Source organism: Oryx dammah, unplaced genomic scaffold (assembly GCF_014754425.2).
Source record: "Oryx dammah isolate SB20612 unplaced genomic scaffold, SCBI_Odam_1.1 HiC_scaffold_11032, whole genome shotgun sequence".
Lineage (NCBI taxonomy): Eukaryota > Metazoa > Chordata > Mammalia > Artiodactyla > Bovidae > Oryx > Oryx dammah.
In genome coordinates, this window is record NW_024080426.1 from 386,924 (window position 1) to 401,835 (window position 14,912).

The 14,912-nt window shown below is 44.6% G+C and overlaps 1 pseudogene; it reads left to right on the plus strand.

Moving 5' to 3' along the window:
* Nucleotides 1-12,134: 12,134 nt before the first annotated feature.
* On the plus strand, nt 12,135-14,510 carry LOC120860169 (annotated as a pseudogene).
* Nucleotides 14,511-14,912: the final 402 nt, after the last annotated feature.

The following is a 14,912-nucleotide window of genomic DNA, read 5'->3' on the forward strand; positions in this document are numbered from 1 at the left end:
ATTTTGAAGAATGTTAAAGTCAAACGTGCCGACTTAAGCCAGCAGTCTTGTTTGTCTAATTGGTATTGAGGCCAAATCTGTGTACTGCTGCTGCTGCTAAGTTGCTTCAGTCGTGTCCGACTCTGCAACCCCATAGACGGCAGCCCACCAGGCTCCCCCGTCCCTGGGATTCTCCAGGCAATAACACTGGAGTGGGTTGCCATTTCCTTTTCCAATGCATGAAAGTGAAAAGTGAAAGTGAAGTTGCTCAGTTGTGTCCGACTCTTAGCGACCCCATGGATGCAGCCCACCAGGCTCCTCTGTCCATGGGATTTTCCAGGCAAGAGTATTGGAGTGGGATGCCATTGCCTTCTCCAATCTGTGTACAGAGTTGTTTTAAACGGTTAGCTTTGAGTTCAGTGAGTGAGAGTGGTTTGAGATTTTTGAGAACACAGGTCAGAGGGGAATCTTTTGGGACAGATTGGCCAGACTCTATAATTGAAAGTCAAGCAGAGGCTCCCTTTGAGAGCTCAAGTCATCACCCGTGGTTGCAATAGGAGTGATGAAAAGAGAGCTCTGTGTCGAGGTGGACTGTCCCCCTACTGCCACCTACAGAGTGGCCCTGGGCAGGGGGTCCCCAGGACCCAGAGAGGACTGAGTTCTAGGGTGCCTCTAGAACACCATCTGGATCTTACCTTAATCTAGGGACAGGCTTTAGTGGAGTACTGGATGTAGAGCAGTCAAATGGCAAGAGTTCCCTATTCAGGAGGTCGTCAGAAAGAGAGAGAGGGAAAGGGGGTACAGCCGAGGCCTGGGGGTACACAAAGCATCAATACGGCCTTAACAAGGCTTGCACTGCTCACGAATGCACTGGGCGTCCCCGAGGGGAACTTGAGCCCTGGCAGAAAAGTGAGCTCAGAGGATGTTCGAGCTCCCAGACTCCGGGAAAAGGGAAAACAATGAGAGGGAGGGAGAGTGAGAGAGTGAGCCGAGTGCCTCACCCCTTCCTGGGTTTCGGCACCAACAATGTTAAGGTATACTTCAGGCTGAGGCAGAAAGAGGAAAGACGACCTCAACACAAGTCCTTTATACAGGCAAGGAGGGGCGACAGTCAGCCTAATGACCAGGCTGACCCCAGAGAGGTTCGTAGTCCAGGTCCAGCAGCCAGGGGATCAGCCTGAAGGGATGAGCGATGCCGGCAGGAAATGATGTAGCCTCTGACTCAAGGTATGGGACTACATGTTTATTTCAAGCATCAGGTTCTCTTTTATACTTTTTCAAATGCATTAGTTCAGAGGTTTGACATTTTCAGTTCCCCCTCACCCATATTATTGTCTCATTGTTTCCCTTCAAACAGAGTTCCTGCTTCAGATATTCTCAGAATAGTGTTTACTTGTGATTACATTGTAACTCATGCTTATGTCTGGGCTGCATATCACATTCCTCAGTTTATTTCTTATCTGTCTAAATCCTGCTTGCCCCTAGTATCTTAAGCTCACTATCTGCTAAAAAGGCTTCTACCTATTCTTAATTATTCCTAAACCCTAAGCTCAGCAAACTTTCTTTGCCATAAACATATCCCTCACAAACAGGTCTCAGATAACAATCCTTCCCATGCCTCAAGCTGCGGCCTATGTGCTCATCCTGGGACATTCTTTGTAAAGATCCTTGAACAAATGTCAATGGTTACTTTATAGATTATTTTCTGGGCACAACTGCAGAAGGCTTTGTGCCTTCTCATGCTTCTCTCAAGAACAATAACCTCCTTAACATTCTTTCCAGCCAACTCAATAGAAGAAGAAAGGAAGAAACAAGTCAGAATCACAAGAGCTAACTCCATCCCAGGTCTGCGCCTGTGGAATGAGATGGGGCTGGGGCTGTTCCTCCATTTTGTCAGTAATGCCTAACGCGGCTCCCAACAGAGAGGGATCAGGGAGGCTCCATATTTATAAGGAGGTTTGTGGAAGTGATAAGGAAAACGTTAATCAGGCGGGATGTTTTGGGTATTCTTTAGTTGAGATGGCATTTGTAGTTGGGCAGGGGATGATAAGTCTTTTGGGCAGGTGGAGGGGGTGGAAGGTTTCTCAACGGGGTGATAAGTCCCAGATAGATCCAACCATTCAGGGGCATCAGGGCAGGACCTAAAGTTCTGTTTTGTTTTCTCTGAAGTTAGATGATTCAGCAAGGGCCTTTGAAACTGTTTTCTTTTCTAGGCCCAAAAGACTCCTTCACTGGTCTCATTCTTCTTTCGAATCTCGGCTTCTCTAACTCTGTTACCCTACATTTTTTGGTGCTGAAACTGGGGAAGGTGAGGTTCCTTCTTCTCCATGGCCAGCTCTGCAGAGTGTGGAAGCCTGCCGAACTCAGTTTTCCACCTGGACTTTCAATACTTCCTCGAGAGGATGGCCTGTGCCTTCGTGAGTGATACAAGTCCTGTGTAAGGGCTTTATTGGTTTTCCATGTACCCCGAGGAATATTGGTCTCTCTGTCTCTCTTCCTGTTTTCTCTACAGTTTCTTTTCTGCAAGACCGACCAACTCCAGGACAGAGGCCTTTTGCCATTCGATCTCCATCCATCCACCACGAATTCTCGCCTGACCCAGTAGCCCAAGTAAGCTCAGGTGGTACTCTAGGGTGCCATGGACTATCATCCTTTCTGGGTTCCGGAGGAACCCCCTGGCCAAAAGGCCCTCCAGGGAGGTACTTGGGGGATGTCCCTCCCTCCTTCAGAGTCTTTCTCTCTCTCTTTGCCCAGTCAAAAGATTAGGTGACAACCTTTGCTCTCAACCAGTCGCTAGCCATTTGCTATGGGATCAAGCCAATCTGTCCCACGGGACTCTCCCTTGGCCTGCATAAAATGAAATCTCAAACCTCTACTCTTGACCGATCTCAAGGTTCATAAACTCGAGTCACTTTGAACTCAAATTTGGCCTCAGTACCAACTGGATAACCAAAATCACTGGCCTGAGTTTAGGACTTTTGATTTCAATATTTTATTAGATCTAACTTCCACAAACAGAATGGCAAATGGTAGGAGGTCCCCTACATTCAAGCCTTCTGGCCTTAGAAGTCATTCTTCTCTCTGCAAGGACTGTTCTACCTATTAAATCATCCTCTGCTCTCTCTCCCCCTCCATTACAAAAGAATCCAAACCTAAAGCCCCTAAAAGGTCCCCTAAACCCTCAGCCTCCAATTTTGACCCAGCAGATGAGCCTCCTCCCTACCGCCCCAGAGAGAAAGCTTCTGGAGACGAGACCCCATCCTCTAGCCCTTCCTCCTCCAAAACAGGAAATGATGACTCCGAAACCCAAAAGAGATTTCCAACCCCCTCCATCAGCCAGGACCTGAAGCAAACACACGTTTCTGCTCAGAGAGGTAGCGGGACCAGAGGACCCTACATGGGTTCATATGCCTTTTTCAATTTCTGATATTAGCCAAACTGAAGAAAAATTGGGATCCTTTTCTGAAAATCCTCCTAGATACAGAAAAGAGTTCCTCCACCTTACAGAAGCATATCATTTAACTTGAAATGATCTTTATTACATCCTAAATGCCACTTTAACCCCTGATGGAAAGGAAAGAATTTGGCAGGCAGCCCGGACTCATGCTGATCAGCTCCATAACCAAGACAGGACTAATCTGGTGGCAGACGATGTGAGCCATGGTGGACATATCAAGCAGGAGATGCCGACATCCTGTACCTGCATCAGATGATCACCCGTTTACTAGAAGGAATGCTATAAAGCTCTCACAATCATGTTAACTACGATAAGATTAGGGAAGTGACTCAAGAAAAAGATGAAAATCCTGCCCTTTTTCTCTCACGGCTTACTGAGACAGTCCAAAAATAAACTATTCTAGATATTTCCATTCCCCACCAGACTTCTGTACCTACATGTCCAGTTCATAAGCCAGTCAGCCCCTGATATTTGCCAAAAACTACACCTGTTAGAGAAGTGCCCTGAAACCCCTCAGTGAGATCTCCTAGAAATAGCCTTTAAAGTTTTCTACAATAGGGAGGAAAAAGTGAAAAAAAGAAAAAAGGAAAGAAAGGCCAAATACGCTTTATTCGTTGCAGCTATCCAAAGAAAAAATTCAAAAAGAAACAGAAAAAATTCAACCCCTTTGGTCCATCAACCTCGGCCCACCTATATGGGAGCTAACCCTCCAGGTCCCTGCTTCAGATGTAACCAAAGGGGACACTGGGCTAAGCCCTGCCCAAACCCCCAGCCACTCACCAAACCCTGGCCCACCTGCAAACAATGGGCCACTGGGAAATGGACTGTCCTCAGACACTACTCACCAACTCTTAGGGCTCACCCCAGGCCCAACAACAATGAGCCAGGAACCAGATTCAGGGAAGCCCTGGTATCCCAGACCATGGTTCCTTGGATGAGGTGAGAGATGATCCAATTGTGCCTGAGTTATTCCAGTGACAGAGCCTAAGCTCCAGACCCCAAGTCTGCCCCATACAGATAGATTTGGAGCTTCAGGTAACTGGCATGGTGGCTGAACACAAAGTCTTGTTCCTAATAGACACTGTAGCTGCCTTTTCACTTTTAACCTCCTTTAACGGCCCTCTACAACCTTCAGAAGTGGCAACTGAAGGGGTCTCAGGCATCCCAAAATAACCCCTCTTCTCCTTTGTTCCTTTGGCAAAACAACACTAACACATTCTTTTATAGTAGTTCCTCAATGCCCACTGGCATTGATGGGGTGTGATCTTCTGGCTAAGCTACAAACTTTTATAAATCTCTCATTCCTAGATCCCATATCAATTCTTTGCACCCAAATGGCACCTGAACCCTGGGCCAGCCATCACTCCCAAAACCTGCCCCCTGACCTTCCCCCGATAGATCCTCAGTTCTGGGACACCAAAGCCCCGAAGTAGCCAGACAACATTCCCCCATTCAGGTCTTTCTTAAAAATCCCTCTCAAGTAATAACCCAAACTCAGTATACCCTGACCACAGAATCCTGACAAGGACTTAAACCAATAATCTCCAGACTGCTCAGAGCTGGCCTTTTGCAGCCTATCTGTTCTCGTTATAATACACCTATATTGGCACTCAAAAAAGGACCCCAACTCCTGGTGTCTAGTCCAAGATCTCTGCAAGATCAATGAGGCCATAATACATGTACAACCTGTGGTCACTAATCCCTACACCATTCTCTCACATATTCCCCCTGACACACTCAAAAATGCTTTCTTTACCATAGCACTATACCACTCCTCACAGCCCCTATTTGCCCTCACCTGGACGGATCCAGACACACATCAATCTCAACAATTAACTTGGACCGTTTTACCACAAGGGTTTAGAGATAGCCCTCATTTTTTTGCTCAAGCCCTTCAAAGAGACCTAAAAACTTTAGACCTAGGCTCTACTACCTTCCTCCAAAATGTAGACAATCTATTGTTATGTAGTTCCTCTTGCCATAACTGTGTACTCCACATTGCGAGAGTATGAAATGCCCTAGGCAACTGGGGTTACAAAGTCTCATTCTCCAAAGCAAAAATTGCTTCCCTCCACTGTCAATTACATGACATTACTTCTCATTCCCAGATAATCACGATGGTGTGATCACTCATCTAGAGCCAGACATCTTGGAATGTGAAGTCAACTGGGCCTTAGAAAGCATCACTACAAACAAGCTAGTGGAGGTGATGGAATTCCAGTTGAGCTCTTTCAAATCCTGAAAGATGATGCTGTGAAAGTGCTGCAGTCAATATGCCAGCAAATTTCAAATACTCAGCAGTGGCCACAGGACTGGAAAAGGTCAGTTTTCATTCCAATCCCAAAGAAAGGTAATGCCAAAGAATGCTCAAACTACCGCACAATTGCACTCATCTCACATGCTAGTAAAGTAATACTCAAACTTCTCCAAGCCAGGCATCAGCAATACATGAACCGTGAACTTCCTGATGTTCTCTCTGGTTTTAGAAAAGGCAGAGGAACCAGAGATCAAATTGCCAACATCTGCTGGATCATCGAAAAAGCAAGAGAGTTCCAGAAGAACATCCATTTCTGCTTTATTGACTATGCCAAAGCCTTTGACTGTGTGGATCAAAATAAACTGTGGAAAATTCTGAGAGAAATGGGAATACCAGACCACCTGACCCGCCTCTTGAGAAATCTGTATGCAGGTCAGGAAGCAACAGTTAGAACTGGACATGGAACAACAGACTGGTTCCAAATAGGAAAAGGAGTACGTCAAGGCTGTATATTGTCCTCCTGCTTATTTAACTTCTATGCAGAGTGCATCATGAGAAACGCTGGCCTGGAAGAAGCACAAGCTGGAATCAAGATTACCAGGAGAAATATCAATAACCTCAGATATGTAGATGACACCACCCTTATGGCAGAAACTGAAGAGGAACTAAAAAGCCTCTTGATGAAAGTCAAAGAGGAGAGTGAAAAAGTTGGCTTAAAGCTCAACATTCAGTAAATGAAGATCATGGCGTCCGGTCCCATCACTTCATGGGAAATAGATGGGGAAGCAGCGGAAACAGTGTCAGACTTCAGCCATGAAATTAAAAGACGCTTACTCCTTGGAAGAAAAGCTATGACCAATCTAGACAGCATATTAAAAAGCAGAGACATTACCTTGCCGACTAAAGTCCGTCTAGTCAAGGCTATGGTTTTTCCAGTGGTCATGTATGGATGTGAGAGTTGGACTGTGAAGAACGCTGAGCGCCAAAGAATTGATGCTTTTGAACTGTGGTATTGGAGAAGATTCTTGAGAGTCCCTTGGACTGCAAGGAGATCCAACTAGTCCATTCTGAAGGAGATCAGGCCTGGGATTTCTTTGGAGGGAATGATGCTAAAGCTGAAACTCCAGTACTTTGGCCACCTCATGGGAAGAGTTGACTCATTGAAAGAATTATTTAACTTATATGCAGCGTACATCCTGGGAGGGATTTGGGGCAGGAGGAGAAAGGGATGACAGAGGATGAGATGGCTGGATGGCATCACTGACTCGATGGACGTGAGTCTAAGTGAACTCCGGGAGTTGGTGGATGGACAGGGAGGCCTGGCGTGCTGCGATTCATGGGGTCGCAAAGAATCAGACACGACTGTGCAACTGAACTGAACTTCTCATTCCCACATCCAAAATCATCCTAGATCAGAGACTTTGAGTCTCGACATAGACCCCCAGGCCCCAAACCAAGAGGGCCTATTTAAACTCTTCCGAACATAGGTCCCAAATTTGCCCTCCACACAAAATTTCTCTACCAAGCTAGTCAAAAAAACTTAGATAAACCCTTATTGGCCCCACCTCTCTCCACACCCCAATTCAGACACTTATCAAACATTTACTGCAGGCCCCTTCTCTTTACTTACCTGATTACGCCAAGCCTTTTTTCCTTTTTGTATATTCTAAACAAGGACATACCTTAGGGATTCTGTGCCAAAAGAGGCAGGAGGAATATGGGGCCCTTTAGCTTACTGACTAAACAACTCAATCTCGTCACACTTGGATGGCCACCTTGTCCCCAGGCCTTAGCTGCAACCACCCTCTTAATACCTGAAGCCCCAAAACTAACCCAAAATGCTCCTGTAAATGTATGCTTGGCTCATTCCTTCAAAGATTTACTCTGTCATTGGGCTTTCCATTCTCTGCCCTGTCAACTACAAATCCTCCTCAACCCATCCCTTTCTTTTATGCCTTATAAACATCTTAATCCTGTCAGCTTACTCCCTACACCAAATCCAGAAGCAGAACGCCTGTCTCATGACTGTGTTCAGACCTTAGATATGACACTTAATCCTTTTGAACATATAACTGATCAACCTCTTTCTGACCCCAAACTCCCATCATGGTTCATAGAAGGCAGTGCCCAGAAGCAAGTCCCATTCAGGGCTGGATATGCTATAGTCCAGGGACAGCTCGACAAAGTTATCCACCTCACCTCATCAAGTCAGCCACACTCCCAGCTCACACAATCCTCGTAACAGACTTACACAATCTTTGACCCTAGCCAAAGACCAAAAGATAAACATTTAAGCTGACTCCAAGTATGTCAATAACATATTACATTCTAACATTATAATCTGGAGAGAGAGGGGATTCCTCACTCAGAAGGGGATACCTAGTCTCAACGCTTCTTTTATTTCTGAACTCCATGCGGCTCAGCTACCGAAACAAGCTGCTGTAATACACTGCAAGGGACATCAGCAACATAGTCCTGTCTCCTTTTATAACAATATAGCAGATCACAAAGCAAAGTGGCAGGCTGCCTCTGTTAGTCCTGTCTACTATAGCCCAGATTGATGAGCCTAACATGCGCACATTACTTTTATATTTACTTTCCCTTTTCCACTCCTCTACAAAAGTACTTAAGACTTTCCTTCAGAACTTTATTGAGCTCAAGATGCGACTTATTTAAATAATCTGACCCAAACTTGTACCATCTGTCAGTAGACAAATCCTAACATTCACCCCCTCTCCTTTCCCCACCCACCAATTTCATGGATATCTTCCTGCACAAGAGACTGGCAGGTAGATTTTACCCACATGCCACCCATAAAAAGGGTTAAATTTCTTTTAGTCTTCATAGATACATTTTCTGGATGGATTGAAGCTTTCCCGACTAACAAACGAGCCCCTACTGTGGCTCGCCTTATTCTTACCTGAAATCCTCCTCAGGTTTGGAATGTCTTCCTTCCTCCCATCTGACAATGGGCCTGAATTCACATCCCAAATCACCCCTACTACTGCAGGAGCCTTCCAGTTCCTTGGAGGTTTCTTGTTCCTTATCATCCCTGGTCTTCCGGTAAGGGTGAGAGCCAACCAAGTCCTAAAAAAAACCCTGACCAAATTAACGATTGAACTTCATCAAGACTGGACTATACTCCTCCCTTTAGCCCTCTTAAAGGCCCAGGCCTTAGCAAAAGAACCCTTAAATATCAGTCCATTCGAGGCCGTGGATGGGAGGCCCATAATACCTTTGGGTCTCTTGCCCTCCCAGGACAGTCCCAAACTGCCTTCCCATCTTCCTTTTCCTTTACTTGCCCAGATAGGAGATGCCTTTGGCAACACATGGATAACTTACTTTCTTGACCACACCCCAATCTTCCATACCCATCCCTTCAAATAGGAGACAAAGTCTATATGACAGTGCAGTCTCACCCAGATCTAACCCCAAAATGGCAACGATCCTACATGGTAATTCTGCTGACCCCTACTACTGCAAAATTAAAAGAAATCACCCCTTGGGTATACATCACCTGGTTAAAAAAGGTTATGCAGCCCAATGATAAAAATGCTTGCCAAACTAATATTTATAAAGTTTCTCACACAGGCCCTACAACTCTAAAGTTCTCACAGCTTCCACCAGCTCCAACTGGTGACGGATGAGCCTGTTGGTTTCACGGCTGCACTTATTCCTGGAACAACTTCTGGCAGATACCTGGGTCTCGAGTCCTCAAGGATCCATGCTCAAATATATTAACTATTACATCTCCACCCTGTGGCTACAGGGAACCTTTTATAACTTTTACCCCCTTGAAATCCAATTATTTTCCATAGTAATCTATTTTATACTCACATCCCCAAATGTTAACATCTTCTTATCCTCCCTTCTTCCTCTGGGCCACAAACTCCTTCAAAATCCTAACCTCAACTATTTATTCATTCCAGACCCTTAATTTAATCCATACCCTTCTCAATGCTTCTAACCTACAATTGGCTAAAGACTGCTAGATATGTTTATCCATAACTCCTCTGGGAGATTCAGCCCTCCCCACATCCATCCTCGACTGGACCACTGGTAACATATCCCTACACCACTCATACTGGGGGAGCCTTTATTCGTCTCATATCTTAAATATCTTCAGTGCTGCTGCTGCTGCTAAGGTGCATCAGTCATGTCCAACTCTGTGTGACCCCACAGATGGCAGCCCACCAGGCTACTTTGTCCCTGGGTTTCTACAGGCAAAAATACGGGAGATTGGGAGTGGGTTGCCATTTCCTTCTCCAATGCATGAAGTGAAAAGTCAAAGTGAAGCCACTCAGTTGTGTCCAACTCTTTGCGACCCCATGGACTGTAAAGCCCACCAGGCTTCTCCATCCATGGGACTTTCCAGGCAAGAGCACTGGAGTGGGTTGCCATTGCTATCTCCAAATATCTTCACACTAGTGACCAAATCATAAATTCAGACATACTCTTAAAATTTTTACTCAGCAAACTTCCCTCCTTCAACAAAAAACCTCTAACAGGAAGCCCTGTCACCCAGAGAGTAACACTGTTAAAACCAGCTCCTTTTAGCATATCCAAAACAGTTCATATGACCAACCCGTGGACACAATCCCTAAGTCCATGTACAACCATACCTCCATCTAACTCTTTGCCACTGGAAAGGCTATATATAATGTTTCTTGTTCTGCACGACACTCTTTAACCTTTACAGGGCGGTTTCGCTCAACATATTCCTCCACCTCTCCCATCGTTGGAGCCACCTTAGTGGGGTCTCTGAGCGTCCTTGAAAAAACAGTCAAAACCCTCCCTCGACTTCTCTTCGTCATCGACTTCAACTGTTGTATTAGGACACTTGGCCTATTTTTCCTGTGTGGGACGTCTACATACCTCTGTCTACCTACTAACTGGACTGGAACCCGCACCCTCATACACTCCAGTCCAAACATTTTAACAGCCCCCAATGATCAACTCTTGCCTATTCTTCTCATCCACAAGTGAATAAAATGAGCCATACACTTCATTCCCCTCTTAGCAGGACTAAGAACAGTGACTGGAATTGGAACCACCAGCTTAACCACCTCCATTCAGACACTATCTAAAGACCTATTAGACAGCCTCCATGAAATAGCTCAAGGCCTAATAACTATCCAAAATCAACTTGATTCCTTCACACCCGTAGTATTCAAAACAGAAGGGGATTAGATCTACTCACTGCAGAGAAGAGAGATGTGCCTTTTTCTAGACGAATCTGCTGTTTCTATGCCAATCAGTCAGGTATAGTCCAAGGAGCTGCAAAAAACCTTACAGATCGAGCCTCGTGAATGAGCCAGAGATGAAGCTACCCCTGGCAGTCATGGTTAACAGATTGGAACTGGATGCCTTGGGTTTCACCCCTTCTTGGACCATGCATTTTTATCATCCTCTACTCACCTTTGGGACTTGTTTGCTTAACCTTTTCCAGTGATTCCAAGACCGAATCCAAGCCATTTCCTAAGACCAAGTCAAGACTGTTCTTTTGCTTGAGACCCTGAAGGCTAGAATAGAAAATCAACTACAGGCCTTAGACTTCCTTCCTCCCAGACCACAAACCCGTGACCCTCATTTACCAACACAAAGAAGCCCTGAACATTAAGGACGCCCACCTCTGTTTTCTCTTTTTATATATATTTCCTTAGGTTCTGGAATGAAGAAAAGTTACACAGCTCAAAACAGCCTGGAGTTAAAACTCCCCTCCAAATTCTCCCCACCATTCTATGCAAAACAAAGAACCCAAAGAAAAAATGAACATTAAGGTTGATTAGGCCCAGAGATCTCCAGAATTCCTTGTACCAGCCGTTTAACTAATTCAGCAACCTTGGAGAACTGGCCCCCTTAAGGCGGTAGATTTACACATATATGCCTATATATACTAACTCTTTTATTGGATTAGTGCAGCAGCTCATTAATGTGACTGATGCCCCTTCTCACCTCATTAAAGGTGATCTGTTCCTGTAAAGTGCCAGTCTCATTCTTTATCCAAATCTTGCCTTCTCTAACTCCCTTACCCTACAAATGTAGTGTTTTCATCTCTTTCCAAAAGTTTAGTCAAACTAGGGAGAATTACTGACAATTTTTCAGTTTTTCAATAAATTGTTAAACATTCATTTTCTGTTAAATGTAGTTGTTTGTTCTAAGCACAGACAAGATAATGGAGATTTAGTTTTGATATACTGTTAAAAAAAAAAAGTGGATCTTGCGTTACTCAAGACTTTTATCTATTTTCAACAAATGCCACTTTTAGAACTTTGCCAACAGTTGACTCCTGAATATTTTCTAGTGAACAATTAAGATTACAGGTATTAAAAAAATAACAACTTTAGGGTCTTCTGCCCATGTCCACAGGAGCCTGTTCTTGTTGACTGACCAGAGTCTGTGAATTCAATGCTTTGAGTCAGTCTGGAAAGCCTAATCCCAGCTTTCTATTCTTTGAAAAAACTAACAATAATGTCCCTGCATCAGTTTTTACCAGAGCAAATCACCAATCATGCCTGAACAGGGTTCATACCCAGATCACCCTTAGCTCCAATAATCATGAAGTCCACATCTATAAGAATGGGGGCCAGTGGGTGAAAGTTCATGAGCTCAAGAAACACAATGGACACATCACAGGTGCCCACATCATCACTTGCAGGCCGACTGCAACGCATAAGTCTGGAGTCAGAAGGATGGAGTCTAGAAGCTAATCCTGGTGATCCTGAGAATTAATCAGGCCGCCACTTTTGTCATGTGGTCCTCGATAGAAAACAAATTTCCCAGGGATAGCGAAACATGACTCATCTCCTTTTGCTACTTCGAGTCTGAAAATGACTGGTGGGTGAGCAAGCACATTAAAAAGCCAATTCGCTCCACAGTCCTCAGCTTGGAATCGAATCCCAGTGATGTCATGCTGGCAGGGGATCCTGTGCATCCAAATGCAGAGTGTTTTCTGCTTACATTAAAGAAGTGGATGAGAAGCCAGCCAGTACGTCCTAGGGTGGCAAGATGCCCTTCAGTCATCTGATGTCAGAGTTCAGTTGCAGTGGCACCGGCGGCTAGGTACACAGAGTCAGTTTCTTAGCCAGCAGCAGCTGCCTGGCCTGGGTCAGCTACCACCCCAAAGTGTTACAACAAAAAGTGTGCAGATCTCAACTCTGAATCCCTCCAGATGGAGTCATTCATCTCAGAGAACAACGTCATGGCTCCCGGTCATGATTGCTGCCCCATGCTCTTTAACTATGATGATGTGGCCATTTGATCTTCATCTCTAGGCGACCCCAAACAGAGCATCCAGCACATGTCAGCTGTGGAGCGCTTCCATGATGTGAACAAGTGGGTTACTGCCGGAAGCCACCATGGGAGATCCTACCCATGACAAGGTCATGTGGAAAAGAACTGTTAAGCAAGGCTTCAGAACTCAACGGGCTCCCTAGGCTTTCTCGAGCATCTACCCCCAAACCAGAATCTGTCTGTTTTACTATTTCATAACTTTCACCAACTCCTCTGACATTAATAGGGGGCTATTCCTGACCACCTTTCTCTGGAGAAGATCAACTTAGGGCTATAGCTAATAAGTCTCCTGGACATGAGAGAAATATTTCAAACCAAACCCCCTCTGTTAGCATTATAGCTTGCTTGGCAGGTATATCCAGACCCTTGCAGCTACGCATATGATTATTTACAGCCTCCCAAATGTGAGAGGCACAAAAAGCCTAAAACATAGAGCCTGTCAAAGAGTTAAAAGTTATTAGAGTAGTGCTAATGTAGGATTTCATTATTGGGCCAATGCTTGTTGCTAAGTTCCCTTATCTCTTATCCACTGTCCACCTGGGAGTGCATTAGTTAACATAGTTGGAAAGTAAGAAAAACAAGTGTAGACTTGAAATTAACCACATCAGACTTTTGAGCTAATTGGTTCTTTCTTGTAACTCAGTGCACCTTTGCTTTGTGAGAATGTAACTCTTGTTTAATACTTTTTGAGGATGACATAGATTAGAAATATAAGAAAAAACATTTCAAGGGAAAACAAGTTTTCTGGTTGAGAAGCCTTTATCAAAAGAGGGTCATAAAATGTTCACAGGCCTCCAAGGACAGAAGATAATGTAGACAATACTGTTTATGGGGAAGGTTTGCAGAAAAATCCTGGTTTCGATAAAAACAAAACAGATATAATGTTTGGGCTGACTCTATATGACTTTGCATCTTTCATTTCCCTCTATGTACAAGTAAAGGTATAAAAGACCCTTCTGAAAATAAAAAACAATGGACCTTGCTTGAAGAAGCTTGGTCACCCCGTGTTTTTCTTTTTGCTCTTTTTTTTCCTCTTATTTTCTTTTTCAGGCTGATCCCTTGGAGCATAGAAGCTCCCCGCGTTCACTTATCTGCCCAGGTTTCTAAGACCTGAACGGGAAGACGTTCTGCGTCTTCACTTCCTCGGGAGACCGGAGGCATCCGTGAACAGGGCAAACTTCTTGTCTCCAAGTTTTACTGGCTTTCTATGTAAACCAAGGAATATCAGCCTCTTTCTCTTCTCTATTTTCTTATCTAAAATATTCTTTCCTTATCTCTCTCTAAATCATCCGCCAACGCTGTTTTTCCTTCAGGTTCCCCTGGATCCTGCAGGGGCTGGACCCTGGCAAGTTACTACTGAGGACCACAACACGGCCCTGAAGATGCTGCACCAGAACAGCATTACTCATTACGAGGTGGACAAGGCAGCCTGTGGCATATTTTGCGCTACTGGCACCAATGGAACCATGACCATTTGGGATTTCAAGACCTTAGGCTTCCATCCAGCATCTTCAGATAATGTGAAGCTGAGCGAGGCTCCAAACCCAGCATGAGCATGGACAGGCTGCACCGTGGCAGCTCCACTATTGCCATCTGGAGGGGAGCCAGCACCTGGAAACACTGAAGATGCACACAGCACAACCCTCACAGTGTATCTTGTTTGAATACAACTGGGTAAAGTGTTGTTTTTTTTTAAAAGCAACAGTGATTTAGGTTTTGTTTTGGGGTTTGTTTTGTTTTGAAATTTCATTCCATTCTTGACAAAAGCTTTCCTTTAAGTAGTTTATTATGGAAAATTGTCAACACTAACTTAAAAGAAGGGGTGGGAAGGTATGTAAATTGCCTGCTAAAAAAATTAAAACCCTGAATATTAAATATATAATATATAAATTGATTCCTTCTACCTACTTTTCCACCTTCTGCAAT